The sequence below is a fragment of the Sceloporus occidentalis genome, unplaced genomic scaffold, assembly GCF_023333645.1.
Source record: "Sceloporus occidentalis isolate IW3139 unplaced genomic scaffold, rSceOcc1.0.p SCAF_2, whole genome shotgun sequence".
Taxonomy (NCBI): domain Eukaryota; kingdom Metazoa; phylum Chordata; class Lepidosauria; order Squamata; family Phrynosomatidae; genus Sceloporus; species Sceloporus occidentalis.
Genome location: NW_028316982.1, coordinates 160,732,343 through 160,754,687, shown reverse-complemented (window position 1 = coordinate 160,754,687; position 22,345 = coordinate 160,732,343). Strand labels below are relative to the sequence as shown.

Here is a 22,345-nt window from a genome sequence, read left to right as displayed (position 1 = left end):
GCTTAGAAGGCCAGGTAGGAAGCGACAATTTTCCAGTCCCTGAAGCTATACTTTGCTGTTCAGAAGTTGCAAATGTAAATCTGTTTTAAAATATGAATACCGTTAAGCATACAACTGTGATTCTGTGCAACACACTGCCCAACTGCTTGCTCAGACTGAGGAGATAAGAAGCTGCGCTTAGTTAAAAGACTATTTCTGAAGTCCGTAATTGCTACTTTGCATGACAAAAGCAACAAACGGTGTTTAATTTATTTTGAAAATCATGAAATGTGTTTTTAAACGTTCTACAAAGGAATGAGGGCACACTGAACATCCCTAGCATAGCCATGACAAAGAAGAAGGCACAAAATGTATTCTTGCTCTATGACAATTGTCATGAGCTCCAAAGAGATGTGACATACAAAACAGGGAGTGATTTAGGATATGAAAGATATAGGATGCAGTGGGAAATAGGAGGGAGCCAAAAACAAAGAAAGCTTTAAAAGTTTATCACCCTTTTTTTTCCACCCTGACATAAATCATGACATATATTAGCATGGGAAGATGTAATCCATCTTCACTGTAGAACTCTTCGTGATCAGTGAGTGCTAAAAGAAGAGAAAACAAAACACAGAATGGCACATTTTCATATCTCAGAACTTTTCTATTTATTATTCAGTGGAACCAGCTGCTAAACATGACAAGAAGATGGGGCAGGGGAGGGGGAGTACACCAAAGTGATGCAAAGCAATATGAAAGGAACGCCATGCCTTGTAAGCTTCAGCACTTCCTAGTGGAACTCATTTTTAATACAAAAGATAAACATGTTCTTTTCACATTTAAACATTAAACGTTAGTGCTGTTTGCCATTCCCCTCTCCTTACCTTTTCTTGTATTTGCTGGTATGATCCTACTGTATTGCTTCATAGCTGTTGGATAGTGAAACCTCAGTTGGAACTACATGTTACAAGAGATCCATGGCTGTACCAAAACCAGAAGTGCGCTATTTCCTTCTCATCTCGCCTCTAGAATTATTGATATGCTTGAAAAAAAATGTTTCATTTTCAGTCTGGGAAAATCTATTGGTGTTGATACTGAATCCTAGTTTATCCTATTTCATTGCCTGTTAGACAAACTGCCCTTTTTGTTTTATTTTAATTCCTAATGAACATGATGTTCTCCCCTTCTTATACCTGTTGATGTGTTACTGACATGTGGAACATTTCCAGGTTGAAAGAAGGTTGAAAGAACCTTTAGTTCTGCCTCTAATATTCCTGCTCCTTCCTGCAACACCTGCAATGTAGAAATGCAATGGCTTCCCAAAGAATTCAGTGTAGGCAATGGTTCACAGGCAGGGTCTCTGCAGTACTATCTGGATATCTGGTTGTGTTCAGTTGTGTATCTTTACAGTTTAGAAATTTATCTGTTTATTTCATGGCTGCCCTTCCCAATCCTAGTATTCTTCTGATTTTTTGACTGCAATCTAAATTCTGATCAATGTTTGATCCAAAATATGGTAACTATTTGACTATTTTGATTTCTTCATTGTCCAGGTTGAATTTATGTAGATCCTCTGTGCTCATTATTTTTGTTTTCTTTCTATTTAGCAGTAAATCTGCCCTTGTACTTTCTTCTTTGACCTTCCTTAGTAGTTGTTCCAAGTCAGTGATGTTTGCCGCTAGTAGTATGGTCTTGTCTGTATATCTTAGATTGCTGGTGTTCCTTTCTCCTTTCTTCATTCTTCCTTCTTCTGATTCTAAACCTGCTCTTATTTTGATATTTTCTGCATACTAGTTGAACAAATAGGGTGACAGAATGCATTCTTGCCTGACTTCTTTGCCAATTGTGAACTATTCTCTTTCTCCATATTCTGTTTGGACACTAGCTTCTTGTCCTAGGTACAGATTTCTCATGAAGACTGTCAAATGTAGTCAGACTTGCATGTCTTTAAGAGCATTCCATAGCTTTTTGTGATCTATGCAGTCAAAGGATTTGCTATAGTCTATTTGCTGTGGAGGGGAGCCGCCAATAAAGACAAAGATCCCAATAATGGAGGAAAAGGCCACGACTTTATTAAAAAGACAACAACAAAGATAGGGTTGGCCCAAAGCATGAGGTTGTTTGATGAAATGAAATGCCTGGTCACAGCCAGGCTTCGGGATGACATAGGGGCTATATAAAATGCCATATCTCAGACATGCAACCGGCCGATCACATGTTCTCAGTTTAAGCCCCTAGTCACCAAGAGGCGCTGCCATGATGTGGCCCCACAATGGCCACAGTGCATGCCCTCAGCGCTCCTAGCTCTCGAAGGACTCCGATCCAGTGCTATGCAGTCCTGGAAACTACGACCACCAGATCTATGACCTATGCTGCTGGTTGGAAGTAGTAAAATTAGAATTTGAAAATTATAATTTGAGATTCAAATGTGTACAGATGATGACCATTTAATTGCCATTTTATTGCACCATTGTATATAGTGGGACTCGAGCACACAAAGGTTTTGGTATCTATAGGGAGTCTTGGAACCAAGTCTTAATGGAAACTAAGGACCCATGGTATACATATGGATCTGTGGCAGAAAATGTGGACAAAGAACTTAAAATTTACTTTTAAGGTAGTATGATTTAAAGGATATTTTTTACAAAATTATCCTTTTTACAAAATTATGTACCAATTGTATTTTACTCCAGAGAGACTGTCAGATGCATAAGGCTGATATTAACAGATGTTGGACATGTAATTAAAAGGGAACTTTTTACCCTATGTGGAAGACGTCTGTTAAGGCTAGAAAATAATGGAATCAAATGCATTCTATTATGGAAGACATTTTGAAGTTTAAATTTTAATTAAAGGAAGAACTTTTCTACTAGGTTTGATGGATGAAGAGATGGAGAAGAAACATAGAAGAATTGTCCAATACATGATTACAGCCACTAGAATACTCAAAACAGAGAAATGAAAGGATTAAGAAATCCTAACACAAGAACAATGGTTGATAAAATTGAATGACCTTGCTGAAATGGACAAATTAATGAACTTGCTTAAAGAGAAATCTGTTAACTTTTTTTATAGATAAGGAACTGAACATATGTAGCCAAGCAACAAACCAAGATGGTCAACTGCTTATCAGTACTTTAAAAGCCCAAGGTGTTTTGGCCACACTAGGCCTTCTTCAGGGGCCTTTGAAAATACAGTGCCATAGAGATAAAGGGCCTTTATCTCTATTGCCTTCTATTTTGTAGAGTGTTCACAATGCCAGTGTTTTCTTTTGAAGGCCCCTGAGGAAGGCCTAGTGTAGCCAAAACATGTTGAGCCTTTTAAATACTGAATAAACAGTTGAGCATCTTACAACACATGGAGCTTGTCTCCTCTTTGCAATTTTTTTAGGAACAATATTTTTTGACTTCATGAGAAAATTTTAGGTGAAAAAAGCAATTTTACAATTGGAAGAATAGAATGGATACTATGTACAACTGTAATTTAAATACCGCATTTTCCAGCGTATAAGACGACCCCCAACTTTTCCAGTTAAAATATAGAGTTTGGGATATACTCATGGTATAAGACTACCCCTCTTCCAATGCACACCAAATAAAAATTAAACAAACATCAGATTTGATTTCAATATGGTAATTTTAATTCAAATGACATGCAAGTACTTAGCAAGAAACCTTGTTGTATACAAAGCCTGCTTGGATTGGTCAGCTCTCCCTGCCTGCCCAGCCCTCCTTGTCTCCAAGACTATCAGAGTGGTAGCTGCTTTCATACGATCGTCACATATGGTAGGGATGCAGCTGTGGCCGTTTTTGAGGGGTCCCCCCACCATATGCGGTGACCGCAGATTCTCCAGTCTGGCTCAGAAGTTTCAGCACCTGCCCAATAAGATGACACTTGGCGTATAAGACGACCTCCGTCTTTTGAGAAGATATTCCTGGGTTAAAAGGTAGTCTTATATGCCAGAAAATACAGTATATATTTAGAGTCAGTAGAATAATCTGATTATATATATATATATATATATATATATATATATACACACATACATACACACACACACACACACACACACACACCCATCAGCAAGTAAGTTGGTAGTCATGTACTGTATTCTCTTTTCTTTTGTTATACTGTAATTTTGTGTAGTGTGTTATTTTAATTGTGTAGTCTGTATGTGCAGTTTTTCCATATATGTTATTTTATAATATTACATTTTAAAAAAGAGAGATGAGTCTGAAGAGGATAGACTCTTCAGGGTTAATAATAGCTTTACAAATGCAAACGATTCTCTGCTTCAGACTCGCTGCTTTTCGTGTGAGCAAAATGGTGAAACCCCTCTCATCAGATTTACTTTTGAGGAGAAAGCCTGATTAGAATTTCCAGATATTTAGGTGTGTGTGTGTGTGTGTGTGTGTGTGTGTGTGTGTGTGTGTGCATATGCGTGTGCATATACATATACATGACATTATGAGGGTAGGAACTCATTTCTAATACTGGCCATCTGATAGGCTGGTTTGAAGGCCTAGTTGTCACACAAAAATGAGACATCTCTGGAAGGTTGTAAGAACAGTGTTGTGTTGCACTGCAAATATTCTTTTGCCTATGCTGTTTAAGATGAATCAAAGAGAGAGAGGGGACCCTCAGTCTTTATAAACAATCCAAGCTAATGTTGTATGATAAGAAAACTGTTAGATAGGGAAAATGATCCCCCCCCCCCCCCAGGTCCATTTGGAATGGGCTTCCACAAAGAAGTTGCCAAACTATTCATTATATTGCTAAATAATGGATTTTGCCTTTTGTTCTAGCAAAGAGGTGAAGAAGGTATGTGTGCCACTGCTGGTGCTGCTCTTTTTTAGAGGCTTTTCCTCCAGGCTAGATTTATCAATTAAACTTGTGATCTTATTAACACCTAACACAGTTTTTCTTTTCCTGGGATGGAGTGAGAATATTCTTGCCAAAGCTCACAGCTGTTCTGTGAAGAAAAATAACACTCAGTTCATTATTATTTTTAAAAAAAGGTAATTTTTTTTTTGCAGTTCTGTTGCTTTTGGGTTCAGATAAATAAAGCTAATAATAAATGAATATGTTATTATTGTTTGTGTCTTACCAGTAGTTCAAGTAGGCTATTTATGCGGATTATAAAGGCCTGTTTAAAAAAGAAAAGGGCCGAATCAACAGATGTGCAAAAGAGAAAATGAAACATTTACATGTTATTTCTGCTGCATATTATTTGCTTTCTATAAAAGTGGTAAGCTGCTGTTCAGTTTACCAAATGACCTGTCTTTGTGGTAGTGCATATCACTGCACCAATATTAGCAAGCAAAGTTTTCCACTCTTCTTTGCACCATGTCCTATATCTGTATTGTGTTTATAAATGAACCATCCCTATATCTTTGACTAATAGTCTACAGGACTGAATTAAGTGCAGATAGGTTTATCCAGGTTTTATAGCTGAGTTTATATCTTTATCTTTTCCATCTGTATATATAAATACTATCCCATCAGGAGCTCACCGTAGTTGAAAGATGAGCTGAAAGACTTAGGACATTTGGAGATGAGAGTGGTTGTACACTTTCATGGTGCTATCTTTTTCACTGTAGTTTTATCACATCATGCAAGTATACAACTTCCATTTCCCCAAATGTTCTATGCAACATGTAACTTTGTTTTATCTAGGTAGGGGAAATCCCATATAAGTTGCTCAAGACAGTAACAGAGTCTATGGACTTTATCACATTTACAAATAATATGACTGCTCCCAATGGGATACAGTTACTTTTCAGGTTGCTACCAGGAATTATTGTACATAATTTGCTGCTGCTGTCACCAGGCGACTGTATCCCGGGTCCCAGCAGTGCTTCGGAGGCTGCTTTTCGAAGACAAGAGCTTGCTGTTTTGGAAAAGTAGCCTCATAAGTGTGGCTGAGACCCAGGATGCAGCCAAGATGCAGCCGCGCGGCAGCAGTGGTGGCAAATTATGTGCTATAATTTGAAATTAATTATGTGCTATAACCCGAAAGGTGACTGTATCCTGTTGGAGAGCAGTCATATTATTTGTAAATGCAATAATCTCCTAAATGAAAGCTAGTCTTTAAATGGGAGCTTTTCCGGATAGATTTTATTGAAAAAATATAACAAATTATCAATCTATTAATTAACTATTGAAGGCCTATTCCTTCTCCTGTTCCATTCTGGAAGAGGCTTCCATTCTGGAAGAAGCAACAGTCTCATCTATTGGTTCCTGGCTTATCTTGGACCCTGTATCATAAAGTGAACACACTATTGGACAATTCATTGGGCTAATGCCTTGGATTTACTACTGTACCTAACTGACCCAGACCACTTGAACTCTGAGAACTGTAACTGGCTGATAAAACTCCTGTACATTACTTGTGCTGCTTTTTTCTTCTCTCTGACAGATTTTCATTTTATTGATTGATTGATTGATGAGATTCATATCCTACCTTTCTCCCAAACTGAGATTGAAGGTGGCTAAAAAAAAAATCCCCAAAGAAGACGGCCGCCCGACTGAGCGGGCAGGCCGTGTTGCCGCCGGAGCGGCGACGCAGGCTCGGTGGAGTGCCCCAGCATGCTTTGCTGGGGCATGCTTGCTGGCGATTGGTTGCTGGGGAGGGAAAGGGAGGTACTTCCACTTCTGAAAGGCTGCTCTAGGGGGAGGATAGTCCCTCTCTATGGTTGCCTCGGTCCTCCAGGGTGACCGATTGGTTCGGCTGCTCTGGGGGCGGGGCGACTCCCTTCCCAGCAACCCCCTGGGCATGGCCTATTTAGGCCCAGTTGCCCAGTGCATGGTGCCATTTGCTGCTTGGCTCTCCCACCCACCCTCCGCCAGGGTGTTGGTGTTTGTCACAACTTTGGGGCGGCAGCAGAGGGTCTGGATCTGGTGGTCATGGTCTATATGGTTGCATAGCACTGTATCGGGAGTCCCTATGGGACAAGGGAGCGATGAGGACATGCTTTGTGGCCATTGCGGGGGCCATAACGTGACACCGCTTCCCGGTGACTAGGGGATTTAATGCAATCACTAGGTTGCATGGATATGAGAGGGCGTTCCACCAGCCCCTAGCTCATCCCGATATCTTGCTGATATATGACTGGCCAGTATCTTACAACAGCGGGTTGTACGATGATCCAGACCTCATGCTTTTGGCCAACCCTACCTTTTGGCTGCTGGTTTTGTGTGAATAAAGTTGTGGCCTTTCCTCCACATATGGCTCATGTCTTATTGTGGCGCCGCCCTCCCAGGCAATGGAATTCAAGACATTGCTTTGTACTGTCCACCTAGGCAGGACGCTGAAGGATGGAAGTCTGCTGGTGGGCATTTCTGTCTGTCCCACCAGTGAGGGTATAGTATAAAGAAAAGAGATTCCTGTTCATGTGGAGGCTCTCCACCTCAGTAAGGGATGGAGCAGATGGGCAGGAAAAAAGCAGCTGAACTCTGGGTTTTCTGAGAGCTGGTGGAAATCCTGATATCTGCACTAACCACTCACAAGGCACGGTGAACATCCATGGGCTGTCTGCACAACACGGTATCAAACCACTCTGCCCTGTTGTTTTGTTTTTTTAGTTGCCTCCCCACCATGTATGCACACCATCACACAAACATACCACCTTCTACCTCCAATTATTTAATTAGTTAATAAATTCATAAATTAATTGTAGAATTACTGCTAAATTTTCAACTTAGTCCCTGAATTGAAACAAAAATGAGACGTCAAATTTTGTTACAAAAATCTTAAACTTAATTGATAACAATGGATTTTAACTAGTAAATTTCTATCACTGATGTCAGTGAAACCAGTGGCTTATGGTATAAGGTTATTAGCTATTATTGCTCCTTTTCATGAACCAATGGAAATCTTTTTCATGAACATTCATGGCTTTTGCTTGCACTAATGTAATGAATTCATGGATTGAAGGGGAGTTGTACCAGTATTTTGTACGGTCTAGTGGGGTGAGGATTTTGCCCCCTCCCCAGATTTTGCTGTACTGCAAATCCCACCAGCTCTAGCCAGGCTAATGTGAATGCTGGGAGTTGTTGTCTGACTACATGAGGAAAGCCACAAACTCCCACATCTGGGCTAGATGAAAGGTGCATTGGCTTCAGCAGGAGTCACACATTAATAGTACAATTGCAGTCTAAGGATATTGTTAGGATGCATTGCAAACCTATCTGGGCATACCTTTCATCAAAAGCCAGAAACAGGGATTTTCTTTTAATGGAAAAGAATGAGAAACCACTTAGTTTCAATATCAGATTTGATCCACTAATCACCATCAGGTATGCTGCAAAGCCGACTCATGGAAATAATAAATTGGTAAAAATGTCTGCTCCATTACATAGTTGGGAGTGCCGTATCTCTGGGAAAGAAGCTAGTGGAAAGAATTGGAGGAGACTGAAGTATCGGCACTTTCTATCGGCCAGGCAGAACAGAAGTTCTTCAGATTTTCTAAGTGTCTGAATCTGACCTAAGTAATTTGGCAGAGATCTCCTCTCTTTTGTGTCTGTGTGCTCATGTTTGTATACAGTATATAAATGGCACATTTTTTTAAAGCTCAGCAATCTGAGTTACTGACAGACACAAAGAGGTCCCTTTGTTTTACTACCAGATACATCTATTTGTGTGGTTTCAATTTTATTACTTGGCTGTGGCAATTAAAGCTGCTTTGAGGTAACATAGTAAGAGAAGGAAACTGATCTGACCTTAAGCTGCAATGCATGACTTTGTTGCTTAATTAGAACTGAATGTACATACAAATTTGTCTAACTTTGGGCTTCTCAGAATCAACTTACCATTCTAATGTTTATTGCTAGGGTTGGGGTAAACTGAGATTTTTGTGCTGGTCTGCCTGGCGGGTTACTTTTCTTTTCTTTTAACCTTCTAAATAATCTGTGTTTCCAGTTAAATAATGGCATCATACTTCCTTTCCATAGAAGTAACCTTATGTTTAAAACACACAGAGAGAGAAACCACAGGAATGTTAATGGGTTCATAAATAGGAGGAAACTAACCACAGATGGAAGGATGGGCAATCCCTTTAGAAACATTCTATCTCTTATCAATAATGATGAAGGTGGTGGTGGTGGTGGTGATATAACAACAACTATAACTACTACTACAGTCAGCCCTTCTTATACACGGATTTTTTATACACGGATTCAAGCATGCATGGTTTGAAAATATTAAAAAAAAGTATACATTTCAAAAATCAAACCTTGATTTTCCATTTGTTATAAGGGACACCATTTTACTATGTCAAAATATGTAAACACAATAAGTGTAATTTATTGAACTGAAAACCATTCAGTTAATACACTGATTTTAGTAATACACTTATGCATAAAATGATTAAGGGGTATAGAGTAGGAAGACAGAAGTGGGGTTTTTTTGGTTTTGGATTATTTGTAGCATCCTGCTAGTAGAATATACTAGCATAGCCACTGGTAATACCAGTATATGGATGATTCTGATGTTACAAAAGAAGGTATTTGGTACATCCTTCTTTTACCGCCCCTCAATACTTTCATAATCATCAGGTAAAATTTGTTTTCCAAAAATAAGAAAAATGTAGTTGCTACTAAAATTAACTATGGGTTAAAATTTTCTCCCCTAAATAAGAACTTTCCAAAATTCACAAGTTTCTCCTTTAATTCAGTAGAAAAAGATAAGATTAAAAATGTTTTTGAAGATATCTTTGCAGAAGTGTAAGGGTACAAAATACACTTTTACGTAATATTGTGAGAGAAAATAATTCTAAAGTACATATTAAAATGTCTGGTAAATATTTAAATAAGCATCTTAGAGAATTTTTTTTGAATATAGATTATTTCAGAAACACGGAATAATGAACTGGATAGCAAGGACTGGACATAGACATATTTCACTACCTCTACTTACATCTGGAGAGGCAGTGTTGTGCAGTGGGTTGAGTGTTGAATTAGGACACTGGAAGACCAGGGTTTGAATCCTGGTACATCATGGAAACCCACTGGATGACTTTGGGCAAGTCACACTCTCTCAGCCTCAGAGGATGGCAGTTGCAAATCTCCTCTGAAGAAACTTGCCAAGAAAACCTCATGAGATGTTCACTTTAGGATTGTCATAAATTGGAAACAATTTGAAGGCACACAGCAAGAACAGCTACAACAGCATACCTCTGAGCAAAAATGGGTAAATGTTAATCTAGTAGAAATGACTGAGGAATTCAGTCTTTCTGAACTCTTCAGTGTCTGAGGATTTCCACCTCTATGCCAAAATGGAGTCAGCACTGACACCAGTCAGACCTCCATGGGCTGAAAATTCAGCAGTTAGAGTGACAAAGAACTACCCCAGCAGATATCAGTTTTCACATATAGGTAGAAGCATTCATTCAGATGTCGACATCAAAACCATTTTCATGTTATCACCAGCAACTTGAATTCAGTACAGAAGTAAATTGGCAGGTAGACACTCACCTATTCCCCGATCACCTATCCACCTATTCACTGATTTATTGCTTCAGGAGAAACTGGCTGGCCATGATACCAAGAACAGTGGTAGCAGTTCCTCAACAAGTATTTTAACTAAATTACTAAATCATTGTTCTGCCAGGAAGATGTAACCTTCATTTGCCATGCTTTTAATGATGCTTTACAACCTGTTTCAAAGAAACATTAGTATATGAAAGTGTTGCACATTTGGTGTTTAACAAAACATGATGGCTGTTCTATTATGTTATTTCACTTCATTTGCTTTGTTTCAACCAGTGGCGCTTTCATTTGTTTGAAGTATGCAGCAAGAATTTTGTCAGGTACATTGTGTGTGTGCGTGCTCTCTGAAGCTGACATCAAAGGGAAAAGTTGCCGGCTGAGCAGGTGGTAATTCACTGTTCTGTCAGTTGTGTTTTCTTTTCTGTCAGAAGCCAACCACAAATACTAAGGAGTGAAAAGTGAAGGCTTGTGCTGATAGAAACTTGGCCTTTCATTACAAATGGGAGCGAGCACAGCATTTCTTGGCAGGACAGGTGTGTATGGAACCCTATGAGGAGATTCACAGCCGGCTGCTTTCTACTGGAGCACTAGAGGATGAGGGAAATTTTGTTGTTGTTTTTCTTCTCAGTTTCTCTTTTTTTTTTCAAAATTAAATTTGCTTTGGCTCAGTATCCTACTTTTTTTTAAGCCTACTTAAAAATGCATATGCATTTTCATACCTCTTTTCTAATGTATGAATTGATGTGTATCCCTCCCCCCTGCAAATGTACATACATCTTTGCAAATTATTTCTACTTATATAATGTTTTTCCACATCATTTTAAGGTATATATACTGAGATCCCATTCACGCTCGGAAGAGCTTAGCATCCTTCTCCTCCAGACACTGCATTTGTATTGGAAAGGAGATCTGAAAACTTAAGAAAAACAAAACAAAGCAAAACAAAACAAAATGAAGTGAGGGGATTTGAGGTAACCTCAAGAAGGAGAAAAACCTGAAGCTCCCCTTTTTTCAGTTGACTTGAGAACTGTTTTTGTTTTTCTCCCAGAACAGACAAACCTTTTGCCTACCTTCTCACAGCCATGTAGTGGTAAGCAGGAGGATGGGAGTAATATATAAGTACACAGTTTACACCTTCTTCACCGTCCATCATTTTGAATAGAAATTTACTGCCCTGCATGGCATTCTCTCTCCCCTTTCTCCTGACAGGGTGATTCCAACTGCAATTTGGTAGACATTTACCTGGGATCAAGCCCCATTGAATACAAGTGAAACTTTATTTTCAATAAATACTCACAGGACTTATTTATTATTGAGTCCAAGCCTCTGTGTCCCCAGATATTGTTGGTCTACAGTTTTTATAATCTGTATAAAAATGTGAAAGGATAAATGGCACATGGGAAGAAGAAACACACAAGCTTCAGGTTTTTGAAAGTGAAATGAAATCCAAAAAATAAAATTTGTTGTATGTCTTGTTTGTTTGTAGTCTTTTTTGTTTATGTTTATATTTATTTATGTAATTGTGGTTGTTATTGTTCACTTTTTGTCAAATTATTTTAATCATTTTTTTATTATTCAAAAAGAAAAAAAGATTTTTTTAAAAAAAGAAAATGAAATGAAATTCACACTCAAAACAATTGGGAAGAGTAAATCACCAGGAACAGATGAATACCAAAAGCACTCTTACAATCCACTGAGGCAGAATCAAGTTCAATTATAACTAAAATCTGCCAATAAATATGGAAAACAGACCAGTGGCCCACAGATTGGAAATGATCAATATACATGCTTATGCAGTAGGACCTTGGTATCTGTGAGGGATCCATTCCAGACCCTTACATGGAAAGCAAAATCCGCAGGACTTCAAGTCCCATTGTCCCCAATGGCAGCACATGCATACAGCCAAGTTGCCATTAGGGGCAGCCCCATTATCCCCAATGGTGGCATGTGCATGTGGCCACACTGCCATTAGGGACAACCATATGGAGGCTTACCTGAAGTCCTGTTGTCCGTAATGGTGCCACAGCTATCTGCATGTGCTACCATTGCAGACAACAGGGACTGTCCCTAATAGTGGCGCAGCCACAAACACACACTGCCATTGGGGACAGTGGGCAGCTTGCTGTCTGCAGATGATTAAATCTGTTGATTGCAAGTCCGCAGATACAGATGTCCTACTAGGAGACACAAGATCATTGCAAATAAAATCATGCTCAAAATTCTGCAGCACAGTCTCTTACCATATTTGGAGTGAGAAACCTCAGAGGTGCAAGTTGGTTTCAGGAAAGAAAGAGGCACTAGAGATCAAATATTGAATATACGATGGAGTGTTCCAGGGCAATCCCAAGAATTTCTGCATGTTCTTTATAGACTATAGAAAAGTATTTGACTGGCTAGATCACAAAAAGCTATGGAATACTCTCAAAGAAATGGGACTGCCACTACATTTGTTTGTCCTGATGTGTAACCTGTACTTGGGACAAAAGACTGCCATCAGAACTGAGTACAGAGAAACAGAATGGTTTCCAATTGGCAAAGAGGTCAGACAGAGTTGCACACTACCACCCTATCTATTTAACCTGTATGCAGAAAACATCATATGCAGAGAAGGCTTAGACTCAGAGGAAAGAGGAGTGAAGTTGAGAGAAAGAAACACTAAAAACATAAGGTATGCAGACAAAACAAAAACTCTGCAAAACTATTGTAATCTTCCACAGTGGAAAGTAAACTTCTGGGGGGAAATTGATTCTCATGTGTGAGAAACAAATAAGAAAGATGTGTGCTCCTATTCTGTACATTTCATCAAAGCAGCTTTTAGACTCTATTCAGTACATTATGATCTTATAGAGATATTTATTATTTCTCTAATCATTAAAACAATTCTGTATGTTAATGCTATGGTCAGAACTGAATTCAGAGTTTCCGAACAGGGACTCATATTTTAGGAAGCATACTCACAAATCTCTGCATTTTTCATTTTCTTTTAGGAAAGTCTATTTGCTACTTTTCTTTCATCCATCTCCCTCATCTTGCATCTGATTCATTCATTTCTTTCCATTCCTCTTTCTCAGATGATCTCCATCAGTCAGGAATTGCATACGGAACACAGAGATGTTACAGTGCCACATAGTCAATCAAATCTGGCTATGTGACAATATCAAGAAATGCAAATGAAGCAAACTCAGAGACCAGGCAGTGCTTTCTGTATTGTACTACTCCCCATCTGAAGGGATGTCAGTATGGTGTACAAGATGATGGGTAAAGAATGTAATTGCATCTAGTAATATGTATCAGGGCAGAAAAAGATGGAATGCAGAGCATTACTACAGATATGCATTAATTTGATGGAACTGAGGAGGAAGACAAACATCCCAACACTTTTTTTCCCAGTCCATTTCAATCAGAAAAATAGATAACACTTTTCACATTAGGCAACATTTTAATTTTGCCTTAAATCTAGTTATTATCAACCTGATACTGTAAAGAAAAGAACAAGGAAGAGTGGTAACATTTTATCTAAGGTCACCAAGTGAATTCATTGTGCTGGAAGTGATCTTTGAACCAGGAACTCTTTGACTTGGACCTGGTGCGCATATTATTTCATATCAAAAATTGGTATTCTGATTTATTTTCAGAAGGGAGTGTTGCTAAAGGGCCTGACTAGACTATTAGGTAAAGGAAGGTAGCCACCTCAGACACAGTACCAGGAATACTGAATTCCACCATCATCCCCAACTCCCACTGGGACAACCACCATTGAATAGGCTCCAGAGAACTTATCATGGGTGAACTCTAAAACCAGCCATCCCATCCACTCAGGATCCCTGAGAACCATGGGACATGCCTAGTGTCCATTCACACCACACATTTATAGTGCTATTATTTCACTTTAACTGTCATAGTTCTGTCTTATGGAACTCTGGAATATGTGCTTTAGGGAGAGGCATTTAAAATTCCCAGCCCAAAAGCTCCAGACTACAAAACCCAGGAAACTATAGGATGAAACCATATCAGTTATAATTGGGTAATAGTTCTATAATTTTGTAGTGTAAATGGCCCCCTAGCTGGGGTTTTATTTTTAAGCGGAATACTGTGATTCCCACTCAAAAATATATTGTTTATGCAAAAAGAGTGTGGTTCTGCAAACAATGTGGGGAGTAATTACATTAAATCCATAGTGTTTCCACAGAAAAGATTATTTTCATGCATAGACCTTCAAGATATGCAAATGCTGGGCAAAACTGCACAGAAATATCATTTTTCTTTACAGCAGAAAGGAAAATATGAAATTATGCATCCTTGTATGTGATGATAAAATAATAGACAAATGACATCCCAAGTGAGCAGAAGGGATACAACCATGATGATGGAGCACTGGTGATGCTTACGCTGCTACGAAAGAGTTCAGGGCATCTCTGCCAGCTAACACTTAAAGGACACAATATATAAAAATACACTGCATTAGATTCCTAATCATGAAGATGATTAATAAAAAATCCACAATATCAGTATAACAGACCAAAAGTCATTTCTAGTGGTAACAGTAAAATCTAGTATTTCTAGTGTTAGCAGTTAGCAGTTTTATGCAATATGCAAATGAACTATGTAAGTCTTCTGAACCATGCAAGTGTAATACAATCATTCATGTTAACAAATTTTACCTAACAACTAACAACTCTGTCTCTAATATTTGAAAATTGGTAAGTGTGTTCAAAAGAAAATGATTCATTTTCTTGAATTAAAATAATTTTCTTTAACAATCATTTTACTCTTCTGTGTAAAAACTGATGGCATGCGTGTGTGCGTGTGCGTGTGCATGTGTGTGTATTTCTTCATCACCCTTCAATTTTCAGCTAGACTGATAAGAGTAAAACCGAGTTCAGGTAACTTAAGCTATGGGCCTTCAGTTATGGTCAGCCTATATTGCATGAGGAAAATCAGAACATTTTGCTGCCTGCCACCCATGATACTTGGGGAAGGAGCCTTGTCTAACCCAAGATCATCTTGCATCTTTCACATAGAATGTATTGTGCATTTTTCTACCCAGACGACGCCAAAGCCACACACCCGGACAGACTGATAATGTCCTCTCAGATTAAAAAGAGAGGGTAAGGTCTTAAAAGCTTTTATTTTACCCTCATCTCCTTTTCCTGTCAATGAGCTATTTTCCAAAGAACAACTCCTGATCAGTAAATTTTGTCAGCAAGTTTAATAGAAAAGAGTTAGTGTATCAACCATTGATGACAGAAGTGCAGCTTTTCTCCTGCAGCTGAAACTCTGGATTCTTTAGATACAAGGGTTCTTATCAGGGTGTCCATTTCAATTAGTCCCTTTTCTAAAGGAACACACATCTCAGTCTGTTTAAGTTTTCCTCTCTTCTTCCTTGCCATTATTAATTTTCCAAGAACACAATTGGTGACTGGATTGTGTCACATAGTCACAGGCTTTATCATGATGTTTTGGCTTTGAACAATTTGCATGGTTTTCACAAGCTGATAATGACTGATTGGTCCCTCTGAGCCTGCGGTATTTGGGTTCCTACTTATTTTTATGGCTTAAAACTGAGAAAAAAATAGGAGTAAATGAAGCTCTAACAGAAACAAGGTCAAGAGAGGAAGATAAACGGAATGATATTTTGTTCTAAGACCTAAATCTAATTGCCAGTTTCAGTTAGAGTAAACTAATTTAATCAGTTGCTGAATACTGAGTACATCCTTCAGTAAAAATTTAAGTAAATCCCACTGATTTAATGGCTCTACTCTATTAGGACTATCAATTGAATTCAAGTTTATGAGTGTAAACTCAAACTGCTTGCTTAGTGACATGGTATTATTTGGCAAAATTCAGCACATGAATGAGGTCCAAATAAATGGTTGTCAATTAATACATAAAATGGTGATCATGGCCTTTAGTGCTGGTTAAGTTGCATGAAACCCTGCATGGCTTGGGCTCAAACCTTCTGAAAAAAATCTGTCTCCCTATATCAAATGGCCCAAGTTTTGAGATCCTTGGAGGAGAGTTTTTTTCTCAGTCCCACAACCATCACACTATCACATCTCTGTTTGATGAAAACAGAGAAGGGAGTCTTTTCAGTGGCTGCTCCCAGACTGTAGAACCTCCCGTCGTAATGTTGGTATTATATGCTTTCAAGTCAATTCTAAATTATGGCAACTATCTCCTAGGGTCTTTTTGGCAAGATTTATTCAAATAAGATTTGTTATTGTCTTCCTCTTAGCCTAAGAAAGCATGACTTAGGTAATCTGATGAGTTTCCATAGGTGAGCAGGAATTTGAATACTGTCCTGGGTTTGTTTGCATGGGTCAAATAAAACATTCTTCCCTTGTTTCCATGACAAGCAGTCCTGACATCGTTGGGCCCAAATCAAGGTTCTGGCATGGACTGGCCAGACAATATCCTCTTAGTTCAGTACCAAGCCCACTGTATAACCCCTTAAAATATTTTAAATAAAATCACCTTTTGGATCTTCAGAAAAGATTTGGAGCACTCTGTTGTGACACTGTGAGGCTATTTGCAGCATGCCCACTGTGCCTTCCAGTGCTGCCCCTGCCACACATCACTTGCTCTGAGGTCAGAACAAAGTGCCCACCCTCAGCACTGAGTGGTGAAGCAGGACACAGTGGCGTGCCCAGGTGATGGGGGGGATGTCCAGGGAACTCCAGGGCCAGAATACTCTGGGCAGCAACTGGAGTATAATGACCCATGCAGATGCTACCCTAGTCATGCTGGTTCTCAACATGACTCATTAAACAACTTCCATTATTAATTATTAATGTTGGTGGTTATGAATTAATGTCCTGATTTTTTAAGCATATAAGATTGTTAAATTAATTTTCAAACCCAATATTCCTAGTTTTGCCACTTAGGGAGTGCTTCACTATGAAGCGATATAGAAATGCAAATTGATACGGTTATTGCTATTTAAAAATGTATAATTAGCTTTCTTCTCAGTTTACACTTAATGTACACATTCTATAGTAGCAAAACAGGTGGAGTAACAGCAATACCAACAACAGTGTGTGTGTGTGTGTGTGTGTGTGTGTGTGTGTATTTAAAAAAAGAGTAGAATAGAAAGCTTGTATCTAAAATCAGTTGAGGACAAATAGCAATGATTATTTTACTGTAAAACATCTGGATTTTTTGTCCTGAAGATGTGTTAGGAGATTATCATGCGAGACTAAGGGGCGGAACAGACTGCCATAAAGGGACAGCTTAAAACTACCCCTGAGAAAGCTGGATTGGGGCTGCGGCAAATGTCTGATATTTTGAGAAGGAAATGACTGTGCATGTGGCCATTTGGCATAGAAATATCATGACATTTATGTTTTCAGAGGCTATGTGGAATAGATATGATCATATACTTTAGTGCGAGTAAGAGCAGGTCCCTGACTTTCACAAGCCTTTATCCAGACAACAACAAAAAACATGAGTATTGCAACAAGATAATGCAATACTCCACAGATTAAAATGACATGTGTTAGTATATGATTTGAGTTTATTGTTCTTAACTGCCCTCAAATCAACATCAACTCATGACAACCCAGTGGATGAGTCTTCTCCCTCTATCTTTCACTGTTCTGTTTAAGTTTCACAGATTCATGCCCAAGACCTCCTTAATTGAATTTGGCATGTGGTCTTCTTGTCTTTCTACTACCTTTTACTCTTCCTAGCATTATTGTCTTTTCCAATGAGTCTTGTCTTCCCATGATGTGGCCAAGGCACAACAGCCTCAATTTGACCATTTTATCAGCTTCATAATTTTGTCACTTGGAGAAATACCCTCATGGGCTGGGTCCACATGGGCCAGAATACTCTGAGATAAGACTGATTATTTGGCCTCAAAGCTTCCTGACATCCTCCAAATTACCTGAATACTTCATTTTGACACTGGGTAGTTTTACACATGCATGCCCCACTGTGCTTGACAGTGCTGGCACTGCTAGCATGAGCTGCTTGCTCTGAGATCAGAAGGAGGCACTCAGTGTCAACCAGTTGGCACAGTGGGACACATGTGAACAGCTGCCTAGCACTGCAATAGAGAGCAACATGTGATTTATTTTTAACCTTTTATAAGGGGGGGGGGCACACCTCAGGTTCGGTGCTGAACTGACCAGATGTTGTCCAGACAGTTCACACTAGAATTGGGGATTGTGCCCTGTGTAGTCCGGACTTCTCACTGGAAGAGCAGGGGAAGGGGGCTTGTTTTAGTTGGCCCATGAGGCAGTCCCTCAGTATCAAAATAAGTGACTGCAGTGATCTAAACTATTTCGACATTTCCTGTTGATATGTTTTCACAGAGTTGCTATACTTGCTAAATGAGCAACCCTGATGGCAGTCACAAGCACAGATGCTTCTCTTGTTATCCATAAAGCACTCTGTTGCTGGCAAAACAGAATTCCCTTTTTAAAAACTGCAAGATCAGAGGAAGGCCCCGATTACACATAGCATTATTGGATCACCTGTTGGGGACAAAATTCTAAGCATCTTCAGTTATTGTGCTGACATATATCTGCTGATATAGTTGCACCAGATCAATACATTATATTCAATATGAACTCACGGTGATATTTTATTGGATCTTAGAACAGGACATAATAATAACCCAACATATTTTATTTATTATGATTAGGATGATTATGATTTTGTGGGAAGATAGATAACTTGGATTACTTCCTGGGTAATCGGAAATGGGTTTGGGAAAGCTCCCCATATTTATTAGCATCACTAGTTGTATCATGTGGGCGCTGCTGATTTTGCCCACATGTTCCCATCCTCCCGATGTAGCTGCTTTATTCTTGTGTGAACAGAATAGAAAACAGCCCATATGAAATGGTTCCCACACTCCTGCTGGTAAGTATGAATCAAATGTGCTTCTGTTACTAGATTAAAAGAAACATGGATACACATACTTATCATTTATTATGGAAGAAACTAATGTAGCAGATTTTGGGTATCACAGTGGCACTGCAGCAAGCTATCAAGATAACAAGATAAAAACTTTGTTTTATTTTTTTTTTAATTTTTTTTTCCAGTCAAGCATGAATTTGAGGTAGGGCTGAATTCCTCTCTTCCCCTCTCTCAGAACTAGGGTATCAAACCTTGTGGTTTTCAGACTGTGTTACCTCTTATTTTCTACATTTCTATAAATCAATGGAAGCATGTAAAAGGATTCTGCAAATGAGGGTCCAAGCCATTGATCTGGCTATACACTTCTTTGTAGTTTGACTCTTGTTTGCATGACAATGAACCCCTGTACACTGTCTCCTTTGCTTGTGACTTCTGCTTCGACTGTACAAGGTTCAGGTTTATTATTTGTGAAAAGGTAACGGTTCATTTAGAGAGAAAAAAGTGTTGTGTCTTTCATTTTAAAACTGCCTCAGGGCCCTATGGGGTATATTAAATCTGTCTCATTGCCATATATCTTGATGTACATTTTACTTGAAACCAGGTGTTTTGTATATTGAACTTTTTAACACGGCAGGGAGGTAAGTATTCACAGCTGGAGTTTTATGCTTCACACATTTTCATGTTTCAGAACAAGAAGCGACCCCTAGGAAAAAAAATCCCTCCTCTAGCATAAAAAGAGGCAGAACAAAGCGCTTCTGTATCTGGTGGCAGGACATGGATATGATGAAGTCACAGATAGAGGACTTGCATATAAAATAGTTGCCGGTGGAAAAGGGGAGACAAAAGTTGCAAGCAAACAAAGTGTGTAGGTCTGCAGATCAATCACAACCTATGAGGTTGTCACTGCAGGGAGGGATTGCAGAAGAGAATTAAAAACTCCAAGGGAATGGGTGTTAAAATGGCTTTTGTACTGCAGGCTAAGTTTAGAGCTTTTGTTTGCCAAAATAATACAGCAGGCTCACATGCAGTAGCTCTGAATAAGTGGGTTAGTAGTATGTTTGTTAGACTGTAATATGTTATTTAGCCTTCACAGCTCTTAAAAGAACAGTTTGAATGGGCACAATAAATTTGTGCATACAAAATGGCTAATAAAATGAGCCGTTAAAAATAAACTATTTATCCTGTAGTCTGTTCACTCTTCAAAACAACATTAGTGTACAGTATTTTCTTGTTTATGTCACTGCCTTGTCATCTTAGCCCAAGAAGAAGTTTATTTTTAAACATATAATGAAAATATGCTGTCCTAGTTATATCAGCTATGCATTTAGTTAACTTAACCTCAAAGCTTAAACATTTTGATTCTTGCCTTCCCAGAAAAATAATATAGGAAGCTTTCATATATGGAGCCAGTCATTCATCTAATTTAGTAGTGTCATTCCTGACTGGCAGTTAGTGCTGCAAGTTTTCCACTGGGAGACTTTCATATCTACATCTAGATACCAGGAAATGGTGGTCAGACATTTGGCCAGCAAAACTGCAAGTTTTTCTTCTGTCTGAGAAAGACAAATATGATGAAGTCCCTTCTGCTCCCATCACCTCCACCCTCATTGCTTTTACACACTCTCCCTCTTTCTCTGAGCATGAAACAGAGGATGAAAGGGCTCCATGGAGACCAATGCCAATCAAACAAAGCAGATGGTATTGGTTTCAACAGAACCTGCCAGGTCCAAATGCCTGATTAAGAGGCTTTTCCATTAGGGTCAAGCATTTGGAGCCAGGTGCCCTGTTCTACCATGTTTTCTCACAGAGATGCCCAGGTCTAAATGCCTGGCTCTTTAATTTTTCCTCTTCATCCTCACTGGACAAAGCTTCACTCACTAATGCACTCCAAACATGGGTGGCATAGAGCTATAAAAATCAATTTCCTGTTACACCAAAGTATCCTCAGGACCAAAGTCCATTCAAAATCTACATATTTTTAAAACCAAAATTTGGAAATACTACTGTGACTCTGGTGGCAGGTTGTGCAATATTAATTCCTTGTCCAGAGAAACAATTTTCAAAGGGCGAAAGCAGGGGCGGGCAACAATAAGGATGTAATGACACTAAATTAGATGCACAAATGTAACCATGAATAGCTATGCCTGAACCTTATACAGATCTTTTATTGTAGAAACAGTCAGCATGTCTTCTACTTTAAGAGCATGTTTTGGTGTTTTTGTTAAAAAGAAAAGACTGTCAAGCTCTCAGTATTTATTGGATTTTTGATGTGCATATGAATGATGATGATAATATTTATTCATATTCTGTTTTCCCCCCAAAGTTGGAACTCAAAGCAGCTTACAATTTTTTAAAAAATGGTATGTTTCATGAATTTGTGTGTCATTCATTTGCAGGGGCTGCACTAATCTTCTCTGTATCATTCTGATTTTAATATATGTGCTTCTGAAGTGAAGACTTTTCCAAAGAAAAATGAAGAAAATCTAGGGGCCTGAACAGACAGGCCAAAATAAAGCTGCTTTGGGTCACTTTGGAGATATACTGTTTAAATGCTGCATGCATCTTAAGAGGCTGGAAGCCACAACAAAACCATGCTACAGTACTAAGGACTGGAACGCAGCTTTGGCGCAGCTTCCAGCCTCTTAGGACGCATGCATCATTTAAACAGCATACCTCCAAGTGACCCGAAGCAGCTTTATTTTGGCCTGTCTGTTCAGGCCCTAGAATGCTGTGCAGGGTTTTTCCCCCAGAAATTGAATGGCCTCTTGCTTATCTCAAGATATTGGAATGACTAGGATTTTTCTGGTATCTGAATTTTAAATGGTGGATTTCAAAAGTTTATCAAGGCTCAAACTGGATCTGGGGAATTATCTGGGGAAGCATGGTAATCCACACACACACACATTCCTTCTACTCCTTCAGATTCTCAGTCGCTCATCCCTACCATTGCTCTCTATTCATTGGTGCTGGACTTTTGAAGCAATGAGCCTCAGCTAAAACATGGGAACCCCAT

At 38.9% G+C, this 22,345-nt stretch overlaps 1 non-coding gene across 1 annotated transcript; it reads right to left on the bottom strand.

Annotated features, from left to right (window-relative positions):
* Window positions 1–21,683: 21,683 nt before the first annotated feature.
* LOC149319196 (U6 spliceosomal RNA) lies at window positions 21,684–21,790 on the bottom strand. Its single transcript, XR_016280349.1, has one exon. It is a non-coding gene; the product is annotated as a U6 spliceosomal RNA (small nuclear RNA).
* Window positions 21,791–22,345: the final 555 nt, after the last annotated feature.